At 36.9% G+C, this 14,751-nt stretch overlaps 1 long non-coding RNA gene across 1 annotated transcript; it reads right to left on the bottom strand.

The window, feature by feature from the left end:
- Window positions 1-718: 718 nt before the first annotated feature.
- On the bottom strand, window positions 719-13,380 carry LOC137211616 (uncharacterized). Its single transcript, XR_010937158.1, has 3 exons — window positions 13,268-13,380; window positions 10,313-10,369; window positions 719-845 (listed from the first exon to the last, which is right to left on the bottom strand). It is a non-coding gene; the product is annotated as an uncharacterized lncRNA (long non-coding RNA).
- Window positions 13,381-14,751: the final 1,371 nt, after the last annotated feature.

The following is a 14,751-nucleotide window of genomic DNA, read 5'->3' on the forward strand; positions in this document are numbered from 1 at the left end:
TGAGAAAAAAATGTGTAGCGTGATTCCATTTTCTATGAAATTCAAATAGCAGGCAAACTTAACTATTGTTATATTGCACACTCAGGCGGCAGAACTTTAAGAAATACAAAGAAGTGGTTACCACAAAAGTCAAAATGGCTGAAATGTTATGAATGAAGGAAGATAAAGTTAGGAGATGAGATCAGAGTTTTCAGGGCATCAGACCATACAGAGCCTTGTAGGACGTTGTGAAGTTTTCATTCTATCCTGAGTCAGATGGAAAACCACTGGAGGGCATTGAGCAAAGGAGTGACATGCATGAAAGTGCATTTTAAGTGGCTCATTCTGGTCTCTGTGTGACAAATAGACTACAGAGATGTAAGAAGAGAGCCTACTTGGGAGGCTCTTGGAACAGCCCAGGTGAGAAAATGATGGTTGCATGAACCAAGTAGTGGTGGAAACAATGAGAAGTGGTTAAACTCTAGATATAATTCAAAAGTAGAACTAATGGATTGGAGATACAAGTAAGCCAAAGAAAGAAAAGATGTTTTTCTTGGTCTGAAAAACTGGATAGGGTGTTGTCATTTAATGAGATGGGGAAATACATGAAATATGATCATTCTCTTCTAGAGCATAATGTACTATAAAGTCATTAAATAGAAGTATTTCTTATGAATAAATAAGAGCCTCTTTTAAGTTACTTTATTAAATATAGTAGAGCCAGTGGCAAGTTGAATGGGCCCCATTCACCAGAGTCTCTAAACAAGTTTCTGCAGTGTTCAGAAGGTTTGCTTAGTATGCTGTCTCCTTTCTTAGGATCTCTGATGTACAATCCTTCATTTCACAGACTTGAGTGATGAAATTTTCTATTTTTTGAAGTGGAAAAGAAAAAGAGTTAAATGTTATCCAAAGTTTAGACTAAAGCACAAAATATATTTTCCCCTACCCAAGGAGATGTGTGTTCTTGAATTTTTCTTATACTTTTCTGAAACTCAGATGACTATCCAGGAATCTTGGATTTGGAGATGAATAACTCACTCTGAGGCAATATCCCTCTATTGAGTTATCATGCTTGAGTAAAAATGTTCAATGCCTGCACTCTTTAAGAACAAAATGCTAATAAGGACAAGGTTTGAGGTTCTGGCCATAATAAGTGAACTAAGAAACTTAACACATAGGAAAGATTAAACTTGTAATTAAAATAGTACTTAAGAGCTTGACTCTGGTGTCAGGCAGCCATGGGATCCAATCCTACTTCTGCCACTTAAAGACAGTCTGACTTTAAGCAAGTTATTTAATGACTTTGTAGAACAATCTCCCCTTCTGAAAAACTGGGTTAAAAATGAGGCCTTTCTTGGAGAAATGCTGTGAATATTAGATAATACGATCTATATACAGAACTTGGCAGAGTACCTAGCATATAATTTGAAATGTTCAGTAAGTGTTAGGCAAATACGTTTGCCAGAAAACAGAGTAAGGATTCAGCTGGCTCAGTTAGGAGCACTTTGCCCCCTAGTAGGTAAGAAACCCCAATCTTGACTTCCTTTCAGCTGAATTTAACTGAAAATGTCTCCACTGCTAGAAATAATGACCTATAGACAATGCTTTGCTTTCATTTTTTTCTCATAGATCAGAACATTTGTTTGAAGTCACATCATTTTGGATAATTAGAAGGAAGAAGGAGGTTGGTCTGGAATAAAGATTATACTCTGTGAACTTGAAAAATCACAATTGTTGCTATTGCTTCAGCTAAGACTGGCACCTTCTTCTCTGAATTAAGTTATTTTCATTTAACCCACATTTGGTTCTCCACCCTTACAACAGAGACTTCCAGTGGTTGATTGAAGCCCTATATAAAAAATGTATCTTACACCTTTGCTCAAAAATTATGTCAGCACCATTCCTGAATGCCGGTTGAATTTAAATGTATGATTTCCTTAAGAACATGTGTTGACGGTTACTTTCCTCATTGGTCTCTCTTCTTGGTTCCAAGAGCCCATAAAATCTTACAACCACACAAACCAAAATTATATGGAAGACATTTAGTTATGTTTGGCACAAACTAGATTGTGTGGAGTTGAACCTTACTTCTGTCTTCAGGAATTTGCTATGCTCTACCCTGCATGTTGGTTCAATCTTCTCTGGTTCGGCTATTGCTTCCCAGGATGCCTTCCGCATTCCTCCTCTTACACACCTTCCTGATGCAGGAGAGACTGTAGGCCTCTCTCACTTGTTAAGGTGAACAGACATGTCGTTTTCTCACTTAACAATTCCTGTGACATATCACTGAAGTAAACTTAAGCTCTGGAGTGTAAAGCTTTCTGGCACTTCAGTGATTTTCAAGGCCATTCAAGGAGCTTTGCTAATACAAGGAGGTATTTAACAGACAGCTCTCACTCAAGTCAACGTCTCCAGCTACCCAGGTCCAGAAATCCCTAAAAGAAAGAGTGCTGTCTATGCTGCAGAGCCATTTCTGCTTTCTTTAACACTGTGACACCAGTCAACTCTGACCTTTTCCATAGCATTGTCCCCAAACATTATTTAACGTGTGTTAGGTTAGGTAGAAATGTCAAATATTTACATGACCTGCTAGGCTATCTGTATGGAAACTAGAACTAATCATGAAACATATTAAAACCTTTCAGTGACTTCAGAATAAAATAAAAGTGTCATAACTTGGAACATAAAACCCTTCCTGAGTAGGTTCTTATTTACTTTATAGCCTCAATGTGTCATCTCCCACACCCTAGACACACAGACACACACATATACACACACAGGATGCACGTGTCTTCTCATTTTACTAGATCTCTGCCTGAAACTCATACTTGTCCTTGATGTTTCAGTCTAAGCATCACATCTTCTAGGAAACCTTCCTTGATATACATGCTGTCCTGCAAGGGTGGTGTATTGCCCTGTACTGTGCTCCTCAGCATCTTGATAGAGTGGAAATTCCAAGTAGCTTGGTTTCAAACAATCTCTTTTTTATGTACTCTTCAATATCCAAAATGTACTGCTGAGAATTCATGTGTAAACAGAATCTCTAAAAACTGACCACTATTTTAAATATATATAAACAGTGTTATGGTGAAGAAACCAAACTATGAATTTTGTTCTTAAGGAAAACCTTTAAAATGGATTTATATCAATTATTATATATGTATATAATTATATGTATAATTATAAATATGATAAATATGTATTATTTATATTATTATACATGTATATTATTATATATGTATTTTTCATATTTTAAAAATTTAGATTAAAACATGCCAAAAATATTTGATATGCTTTAAACAGATGTGCTCAGTTGGTTGATTCATTTTATATCATCCATGAGCAGATCCATTCACATCTAAAGCTAATGGAGAGGAGGACATCTCAGCTTAAAAAAATGTTAATTCCAGCTACAGTAGCTCTCAAAACCCATAAATCCCAACTTAACCCCTAGTAATGCTGCTGACGTTTAGCACATGGATCCTTTAATAATATTCTTCTAGATACGGTATTTGTTTTTATCTTTCTGACTTACTTCACTCTGAATGACAGACTCTAGGGGTAAGATGGGAATAGACACAGACCTACTAGAGAATGGACTTGAGGACATAGGGAGGGGGAAGGGTAAGATGGGACGAAGCACGAGAGAGGTATGGACATATATACACTACCAAACGTAGAATAGATAGCTAGTGGGAAGCAGCTGCATAGCACAGGGAGATCAGCTCGGTGCTTTGTGACCACCTAGAGGGGTGGGATAAGGAAGGTGGGAGGGAGGGAGATGCAAGAGGGAAGAGATATGGGGATATATGTATATGTATAACTGATTCATTTTGTTATAAAGCAGAAACTAACACCATTGTAAAGTAATTATACTCCAATAAAATGTTAAAAAATAATAATAAAATAATATTCTTCTAATAGTTATTAATGTATGAGAAGTATGTCTTTAGGGAATTCATTTACATAATAGAAGAAATAGTGGACTTAGAGAGAAAAGACCTTTGAAATTCAAAATCGAGGGTGGGAAGGGCACCTTCTCACCCTCTGACCAGATCCACTGGGACATCTGAGGAAAGATTTTCCTCTAGGTACCCAGAGTTCTTCCCCATAAAAAAGAATTTGTATTCCAGGGAAAAAAGAAATTAATCTTTTTAAATACCCTGAAAGGGGAGATTTAAAGTCAAAGTTGAATAGCCAGTTTAGGAAAGAAAAAATGTTTCAGCCTACATGGGGGATGGCTTATGGGGAGATGACTTCTAATTAGAAATGTCAGAACTCCCAAAGCCTCCCCACATTCACAGCCACTAAAACCTGAGGTCACCCTACACATTCACAGGCACATATCACCCAATGGGTCTGATTGCTTGAGAGGTGTTGTTATCACCTTTCAGTTTATGTTTTGTGTTTGTGTGGCTAATAGCTTTCACTAACTCTGCCAGAGGTAAATACTTCTCTAAATATACAGTGTCCAATCAAACTCGGACTGTCAATGATTACTGCAGCATGAGGAATCATAGACCCTCAGTGTCTCCTTCTGAATGTTTACCCCTATTTAAAGTTAAATAGTTCCACTATTTAACTTTAATTTCAGCGTTTTGAAAACCAGTATAACCCTCAGACAATTTTTCCTAATTGCAAACATGTTTATTATGGAGATATTAAATTTGGGTAGATAACAACCTCAGAGCACCTTTTCTATTTAAAAAAAAAAATCAATGCCTCTAAGTTTCTAAATTCTCTACCTTGCTGAAGATAATCTCTTTCATCCTTTGAGGTTTAATGTAAGTAACAAAAAGTTTACAAAAATGGTAGATGTTTGTTTAGTTTTTCCTTATGGACAGTTGCTAATTAGGTCTTTCATTTTGTGAAGGAGGCTAGGTTCTGGAGATCTATTTCCTTTGCAGTCGAAAAAGGACTCTTCTTGAGTTAAAAAATATATAAAACCCCAACCATGTGCAGGGTAAAGATGTAGGTTGTGATATTGTAAAGGCCTCCAGCAGGACTATGTCTGAACACCTCTGGGTAACCCAGTCATGATGAAAGTGCTATAACACTTGATGAGGGTATGCCCTAGAGTAAACCCACCATATGTGAAAATAGTACCGTCCACCTAATAAATGTACCTTGCATTTGTACAGTTCACACAATAGTTCCCAGAACTCAGCTCATTTGAGTGAAACAATAACCTTGCAAATTAAGCGAGAAATATATTATCCTCATTTTATCATTGAGGAAATGGAGTCTGAGATGATCACTGCTCACACTCAGAAGTTAGCAAGCGGTGGATCCAGCAGTAGAATCCATTGTCTGCTTCTTGGATTATTCCAGATAATAAGGGACCCAAAAACCAAAATCAAGAAACAGCTAAACAGAATAGATGTTCCCCCAGTAATTGCCCCTACCCTCCCACACTGATTCTCCTATATCAATGGAGGTGAAGACTTTTCTGTTATTTGTCTGATTGTCCGATTTGGTGGGAATCATCCTCTCAACCCTCTGTTGCATCTGACAGAGGGAACACAGGGCTGGTACATGTTTGCTCAGAGGCACTCTCACCCTTCTGCCTCCACCCATAAATCACAGAGCCTTTGAGAAGGCAGCCACCTCTGGGCTGAACACAGCAAGTGTTGAACTGTGAGTAATAATTTACACTGCAGAGTAATTTCAGACTGAAAGTGAAAAAGATTTCTCGACCCTCCTAACGCTGAAAGGGGACGTAAGTCATATAATTTTATGCCAGCAACACATGTATCATATGAAGGGGGAAATATTCTTTCAATGACCTGAATGTTATGTGTTGTCATTAAAATATGTTTAGCCAAGGCTGTGGCTCAGTTTGAAGCCCATTTGAGAGTATGTGTCATACTTGGTCTCAAGCAGGACCTGAAGCCAATTTATAGAGTGTGTATTATGAGAAGTCTTCATGTTAGAGGTATGAAATTTACAGTCAATAGAAAGTAATTTTCTTATTGGAACTTAGCCCAAATATTGCAATGAATACAGTGGGAATGCCACGGGACCTGCAATATACATCAATGACAGATTTTGGGCAGCGGGGGGAGTTAAATTCTCTCTCCAAGCAGAGTCAGGGCAGGCAAGATGCAGAACTGGACAAAAATCATATAAAAATTGGATAAATTAAGTTCTTCCCAACACCATATCCTATGTAAAATTTCCCCTGAAGTTATCTACAAGCCTTTGTTCATTACAATATTGACAAGTAGATCTCAAAATATGATCTGTCTTATTTATCATGCCCTTCTGTTTCCATTTCCTACAATTTGGAAAATTTTGCAATCTCATTTATGCCCATGTTTACAGGTATTCTAAGATTTTTGTCATGTAAGCCTGCTTAGGACCCAGCCATCAACAAAAGTCATCATGACTATTTGAAGAACTTCCATATTTGTAGCTTGGAGAGTTGGAAGAATTTCTCAGAATCTTGGAACTCTATCTCACCATACCCATTTTTTTTTTTATACCTTAAGATCCAAAGCTCATGACAATTTGATGATCTAAAACACACCTGTAGCCATACCAAACCACTGACCAGAGCCTGAATATTCCACACATCTCCATGCTTGGGCTCCATCCAGTCCAGTTGAGTGAGAAACTCTAGATATAGTGGCCCTGGGCATTAATATTTTTTTTCAAAACTCCCCAGATGTTTCTAATGTGCAGACAAAATAAGAACCATTCCCTAACAATAATTCTAACCCAAATTTTAATGTACATATAAAGTCACCTGTAGAGCTTTTTTAAAAGCAGATTTTGATTCAGTAGTCTGAGTGGAATCACAGTCTGAATTTCTAACAAGCTCCTAGGTGAGTCTGATGCTACTGGTCCATGGATCATATTTTATGCATCAAAGTTCCAACCTATTTCTTCAAAACTTAGCTCAAATGAGGTATCTTCTATAAAGATTTTCCTTAGGTTCTCAGGGAGAATTAAGCATTGTAGCCCTTCTGTATTCTCAAACATCAATTATAGCCTTACAAATGTCATTAATTGATCATTTACTTGCTTGCCTCCCAACACATATACATATGCCCAGTATACCCTGAACTTAGGAGCAAAGGTAGTGACTTACTCATTCTTGTTGTCACTTCCTATCACAGAAGTTAGATAAATGTTTTAAAGGAAGAAAAAGTGAGAGGTAGAGAAGAATTCATGAACTTTCTTGAACCTCTTGATCACTTTAAAGTATCTACCACAAAGTGAAACTACGGTCATAGCTCACTTCCACATTATCATCATGCTGAATCTATTACAGGTTCTGTGTCTTTACTAATTCAAGAGGCCTCTGACAGAATTTGTCAGCTATGGATAAATGTTTCAGTTAGCTACTGCTGAGTAACAATTGTAAAATTCAATAGCTTAAACAAATAAGTGTTTATTATTTCTAAGTTATGGGTCATCTGGTTGGCAATAGGATTTAATAAAGAGATTAACAAGTACGCCTTTCTCTAGTAAGAGAAGAGTACTTCCGTTATGATACTGTCAACATATCAATTACTGGGTTGATAATAAATTTCCTCCTCTATGGTGACTTGGTGTGCCTACTATTATATCTGCATCACATCTTGGGCAATCAGAGTTTTTTTAGAAAACTGTAGGACTTTTCCTTTCCAGAATTCAGTTTGCTTTTTTCTTGGAGTTCTTTTACATTTTTCAGTGTCATTTAATGAGGTTTATTATCATTTTATCTGTTTAAATGAAAGAAAAATAGATAATTTTAATCAAACTAATCCCAAATAATAATACCCAAATTAAATAATTCAGCTCTCAATCTCTCTGGATAGATAGAGGATAGATAGATAGATAGATAGATAGATAGATAGATAGATAGATAGATAGATGTTAATTATATGCTATGTATATATTCCTCTTGTAGAACGGCATTCAGATTTAGTTACTATATATTTTTATATGATCAAGTCTCTGGAAAAGACTCTGTGTTTAAAAATATTTCTTTCTAATCCTATCAAAGTAGCTAAAATTCTAACCACGGTATCTAAAATTCCTTTGAGTATTACAATGCAAATATTACTTGGGAAGATTAGCGTATGATTTAATTACTATCCACTAGTGGCTTGATTTGAGTTTGTCAATATCATAAGTGTGGATGAACTCTTGAAGGAAAGGAATTTATAACAGGTACCTTTGGATCAGAATGAGTGGGTGTTCCGCAACCACCCCCTGAGAAGAAAGGCAAAAATGGAAAACCCCTCTGAGATGTAACTCAAAAGCTCAAAGAAGCTAAAGGGTCACAGTGAGGCTCCTGGGTTGCAGAGGAGTAGGTGGTAGAGCTGAAGAGTACCCAAGGAGGATAAAGGTGGAGAAATTGAGCAAAATGAGAGCTCTGCAGACAAAATCAGTCTCCTGTTATACAGTCCAAGCATTGAACTAACAATTGCCTAGACTTTGTGCATTCCAGGAATGATCCTTTTTCACTGGAAATCTATTAATTTTGCAATTATCAAAAAGCAAGAAAGCACTTTCTGATATTTTTAGCTGGGAGACCTAGAATTTACATTTATTATTCAGGCAAATTTCTCTCTTTTATCCTCCTTCACCTTCTCTTTTTATCTTACTACAGTTGTACACTACCTCTTTCTCTCTTATCTCCTCCCCTTTTCATTCTTTCTGCCCCTTTCTTGCTCCCTCTATTAGTCTCTTATTGTTATAAAAGCAAGGTGATCTCCAGGGGAGAAGAGGAAAAAACAAAAAGCAAAAAAACGACAGAACAAGTGAAACACAAACAGCTCCCTTAGAAAGGTCACAGGAGTTTTAAGTAGAAATGTCACTGTTATTCTGTCGCAAATATAATAGCCCTAAATTGCTTGCACGAGGGGTGGATTCTACTTTTCTGGAGGAGGAAATGGAGAAATGCTCCTTTTGAGGTTTGGCTGTTAACCCAGAGCTGTGTTTTAAAAATGTCTTAATCCATCTGTTATTCTCCCCACACACAGCTTCACAAACATAGTGTGTCTTTTGGCTTTGCTTCCACATATTTAGGCAACCCCAGGATGAGACAGATGTAGGAAGTATCTGGTGTGCTTTGCATTTTCCCTTCTCTAGGCTATTAGAATCTCTGATTGACTCAGACTAACAGTTCTGATTGGCGATGAAGCCTGAAGGCCAGAAGAACATTAAGCATGTAGACTAGATTTCCCCCTCTGCCAGACTTGACATTTTCCAGGCTTGTAATCCATTAGCGTCTCTCTTTCTTTCCGTCTCTCTCATAGCTCACTGGGAATCAAAAAGAGCTGATCAGTAGAAGACAAGAACCTAATAAGATGAAGCAGTGAAAGAGGATAGGTCTTTTTAATCCTTATCTGTAGTATGCACATTAATGCCTTCTACAGCCTCAGCCTGTTTCTTCCTGTAATCTTGGTTGAGAATAGATGGTGGGCAGAAAGAACGATAGTCTTGGGCCTTCTTCTTCATGAATAGCAAAGAGTGATTCTCCCTGACTTGTTGACTGGAAGAGAATGGACAACACTAACCCAAACACTTACAGACATAACTTCTGGTGACTAATCAGGTTCAAAACTTAGGAATCCCAAGTTAAATGCACTGGTCAAACTGTGGCCATTTTGATAATGAATGTGTCTTTTGAGGACAGAGTCATTCAAGTTTTAATACCAGATCTGCCATTTACAAATTGTATGTGTTTGGCCAGCTATTGATCCCTTCTTGCCTTAGTTTCCATATCCATAAAATGGGTATAATACTTCATTAGGATATTAAGTAGATAGTGACTACCAGTGCCTACCACATGGTAAGCACTCAGTAAATGATATTTATTATTACTATTACTATTTTTATACTCATTGCAATGTAGGCAAGAGCTAACCAATAAATCCAAAGACATGGTGGATATGAGACAACTTGATACATTTCTCAGTAACCAATGCAGAGAGGAGTGATCCAGGTAAGTGATAAAACTCTGCTCCTAGAGGTGATCCAGGGGCCCAGGTTTCTTCTGCCTAAGTTTCTGTCATCTTCTCAGATCTGGTTATTCCAAGTGTGGTCCTGGATCAGCAACATCAGTATCACATGGGACCTTGCTAAAAATGTTAGAGTGCAGGACCCACCCTGGCCTTCTGAATTGGAATCTATGTTTTAACAAGATCCCTGGGTAAGCAAATTAATATTTGAGAAGCATTGCTTTAGAATATATCTCATCTGCTTGGTTAAAATTGACCCGTCAGCACTGCATTCAAGAAAAGTAGAAAAGAGAAAGGAGCAGAGAGTAAGCAATTTTCTTCTAAGGAGATGACATGGAGCTCACACATATTACTTCCACTCACAGTGACACACCCACCTGCAAGGGAGTTGGGTGATGTAGCCTCTTGCTGGATGGCCACGGGCCAAGCTAACACTTCATGTAAAGGAAGGAAGGGAGAAGAGAAGAAAGAAGTCACAATTTTTGCCAAAATTGCTATCGTTGTTTTGTTGAAATTGTTACTACAATGAAGAATGGAATACAATGGTCATGGGATAGATTTAACTGGTCCACAGTGGGAAAAATAATATAACCTTAGACTTTATACTGCTAGGCTATTCAGACACAAACTTAAAAAAAAGAGGACAGAAAGGAATTTTCAAACTACAGCCAGTACACTCCCTTTTTTTACATTTTTTTTATTGAAGTATAGTTGATTTACAATATCATGTAAGTTTTAGGTGTACAGCACAGCAATTCAGAATACATATATGTGTGTGTGTGTATATATATATATATTCTTTTTCACATTATTTTCCCTTATAGATTATTACATAATATTGCACATAGTTCCCTGTGCTATACAGTAGGTCCTTGTTGGTTATCTCTTTTATACACTGTAGTGTGCAGTACACTCCCTTTTTTAAGTCATAAATAAATAATATTTTAATACCAAAAAAATGCATTTAGTCGGAAGAAGATATTCTTTTGAGGAATATGTAATTCACAAGGAACATCCAGATGCAATTCAAAACAGTGACATTTCTTGGATCGTGCAAAATTCTTTCTGAAAATACTACATCTGATCACGAGGAAGACATATATGTCAGTGGGACCCTAACTGAGACCCAGAGAATGAAAAAAGGTAAAGCGGCCCGGGGAAGTTGCAAGGATGGCTGTAAAATGAGCAATTAATACCAACTGCCCATCTGAACAGTGAAACATAACAAAAGTTGACTTCTTGCTTATGTAAAGCTCCATATGATTCAAGCAGTCTTATGTCATCTCGTAGCAATGCCATCTAGAACAGACACCCTCTAATGATGATGAAGCAACGAAAGAGAAGGATGAAGGAAGCATATCAGTACTTGATTGCTTTGGTCTGAATTATTTGTTGGTGACTGTCTGCCACAAAGATACATAAATTTAGGAGCATACAAAGGAGAAAGTAGGATTAAATAGAGCAATTGTCCCTTATATTGCACTTCAAATAAGTTGCCTCGATCCATTTTTTCCTTTTACACCTAAATGCCCCTGAACATAAGATTCTCATCAAGTTTGTGGTCATCTAGAAGTAAGTGAACTCAGCAAGTATTTCTTTTGCTAGCTAGGATTGCACCTTCACTTCCAAATCAGAGAATAACTAGTTTAAAATCCCAAAATGTATTCAGAGATTTAATCTGAAGTACATTGGTTTATTTCTTAATAAGTTTTGGAAAAATTGATTTCATTTTCCCGACATCTCTATGAGGTTGCTTTATATAGAGGCAGCCCATTTTAGAGGGAAGAACCCAGGCTAGGAGTGCAGACCCAGAACCTTTTCTCATCAGCTGAGGGTGGTTGGCGGCTCTTCTGTGAGCCTCTTCTCTTACTTATTTAATGAGACAGAAGAATAGACAATCCATAAGATCTCTTTTAACACTTAAATTTCACTAATTAGCACTAATGGAAGGCAGATGGAAATATCACCTTCTGGGTAATCTCAAGCTCAATTTATATATCAGTAATATTCAAATTGCAGATATTTTTTCTGCCTTATATTAGAACATCTATACAGACCCAGGGAAGGAAAATCAACTGGATAAGACCAGTAACCCACAGTTCTGATAGTCATGCATCATACAGTTATGAATTACTGCTTAATATTTTTTAAAAAGGATTAATTTTAGATTAAATACCCACAAACTGGATTTGGACAACCAATGATTACAAGTCAAAATCATTGCTAGTATCATTGAACAGGCAACAGTCAGCCTATCACAAAGCTGTGCTTCATACTCTAAAATAGACATTTTCCTGAAAATCAGGTTTAAAGAGAATTTAAGTAAATGAAATTTGATTTTTCACATTGATTTCATTTAGGTGAAGAACCAGAATGGATAAGTATTTTTTATTCACATATTAGATAGAACTAACTTCCCTCTTAGTACTTGTTCAGATATTTCTCTCAATAAATACATGTCCCCAAAACTATTTTAGGCACTAAAATATTTTGGTTTAATCTCTACATTTGCTAGAAGACAAAGGAAGTAAGTCCTGATCTTAGGTACTTTCTATTTCTTGATTCGTATTACTATCTGTGCTCTTATTGTTGTTTTTGTCTTTCTGTTCTTTTTTCTTTTTCTTTTTTCCCTATCTTTCATCATTCTCTTCCTAACTTTATAGCACTGCCCTCTAAGGATTCCCATAGCATATAATATTCATATGTATTTTTTGTTCGCCAGTAAACTCTCTTAGCCTTACCTTAAAATATCTTAAAATAACATGCTCATCTTAGCAATCACTGACACCCTCCCCAGCTTTTGTAGCCAAGGTCTGAACCTATTCAAACCTCAAGACTGAGCCCTATACAAATAGTCTAGATATCGGGAAAAAGATGTCCCTAAGAGGATACTTGGAAAAGCCGTCTAGCAATGACACTTTATTTCTATGTCATTCTTAATTTTTCTTTTCAGAACAAGTTCTCATACTTCATTTCACCTTCACAGTAACTTTGAGAGATTGGCAGGTGTGTTTAACCCCTTTTGGAAAAAAAGGAAGGAACCTGAGGTTAGGGGGGATGAGGTGAATGTCCTGGTGTCATAGAGTTAGTTGACTTGAAAAGATAGTGGGAACATCTAGTCCAGTGGTTGGTGTCAGTAGAAAGTCAGTAAGCATTAGCTGAGTGTTCAGGGCTGCCTTAACACCCTACATCATGTCCCCATTTAGACCTTATGTGTGTGTTGTATGTGTGTGTTTACATGAGTGATATTTGCAATTTTATGGTGGTCTAGAAAAAAGTACATTTCCCCCACATCCAGCTCCAGAATTAAAGGAACTCCTTTGATTTCCTACCTTTAATTACTGAATTTTTGTATCATCTCAACACTTGCAGTGGCATTGACAGCTAATGCTGGGTTTGCATTCCTGGTTGCCACCGGAGACAAGCCACTCTGTCTGGAGGATGCCTCTCATAACGTTATTTTCTACTCCACCTCATGAAGCGTGTTCTGTATAAATATATTTTAATTAATTAATAAATAGGATGTAATGAATTCTGGCAGGGTGACATTTGAGCACAAGGCGAGGGGTTTAAACAGATACTGACATGTGTTAGCCAGGAAAACACCCCACACATTCATACACACACACACACACACATGCACTCACACTCACAAAAGGTCTTTTTATTCATTGGAGATATATGTAATAAGGAGTTCCAGAAGGTTAATTTGACCTGTGAGGGGAACTGAGCAAGAGATACAGAGGTATAGGAGAGGCAAATGTTCCAAAATAGTTGGCTAGTCATTAATAGTGATACCTTTATGTTTCAGAACTAAAAACACTGGACAACGCTAGAACTGATTCTTTCTAATAAGCTTAAAATGGTTTGTGAATAAATCCCTTACTGTTTCTTACCCTAATGTTCTCTAGTAAATCCCATCTTGGTATGCGGTGAAGTGAATACGGGGACTTACATAGCACACAAGTGTATCCAATAAATTTTAGTTGTATCATCATTTAAATCAGCACTTCCTAAAACACAGCTACCTTGATTTTGAAGATTTTGAATGTCCCCACTGCATCAATCCTTGTCCTCAGAATACATATATATGGAATATTTTAGACACATAATTGCAAAATCAACTCAATATTGGTAATCCATTCGGAATAAAACTTAGAGAAGAAAGCTACTTTTGTTATTGGAGAACTTTCCTTGTTACTTCTCTATGCCTTTAAAAGCTTACTTTTCATAACAGAAAGCCTTTCATATTTTAAAATACATTTCAAGCATTCTTCTATTTTAGCTTGTAACAATATACATTGTAATTACCCTTCCTTCTTTCCCCAGCTATACTCTGAGCTGCTCTATGGAAGAGATTGCATCTTATTCATTTTGTATACTTACGGTCTGAAAACAGAATATGTTTCTCAAATGAATGAACCCTCAATTGTATTCTTCAGGTTGGTATAATTATTTACATTTTTACAATCTATTTCCTATCACTATTTAACACACCTTTAAAAAACATTGTCAACCTTAAGCAAAATTCACAAATGAGTGAGGTGTCTTGAGTTCCTTCCATCTGCCTTTCTAATCCTCCTCAAAGTTCTGCTATCTAACCTTGCTCTCCCATCACCTAATTGCCGAATGCATTGATGATGCTGCCCTTTAGCTATAAAAAATGCTTCTCAGGGCTCCATGTTGTGTCAGCTCCTGACCACTAACATCACCAGTGCCAGAAGCAACCCAGGGGCGTGAGTGAAAAAAAGTCACTTCCTCTCTGAAGCTCAGTTCTCTCATCTATAAAATGTAAAAGTAAAAATATCTGCTCCTG

Source organism: Pseudorca crassidens, chromosome 2 (assembly GCF_039906515.1).
Source record: "Pseudorca crassidens isolate mPseCra1 chromosome 2, mPseCra1.hap1, whole genome shotgun sequence".
Lineage (NCBI taxonomy): Eukaryota > Metazoa > Chordata > Mammalia > Artiodactyla > Delphinidae > Pseudorca > Pseudorca crassidens.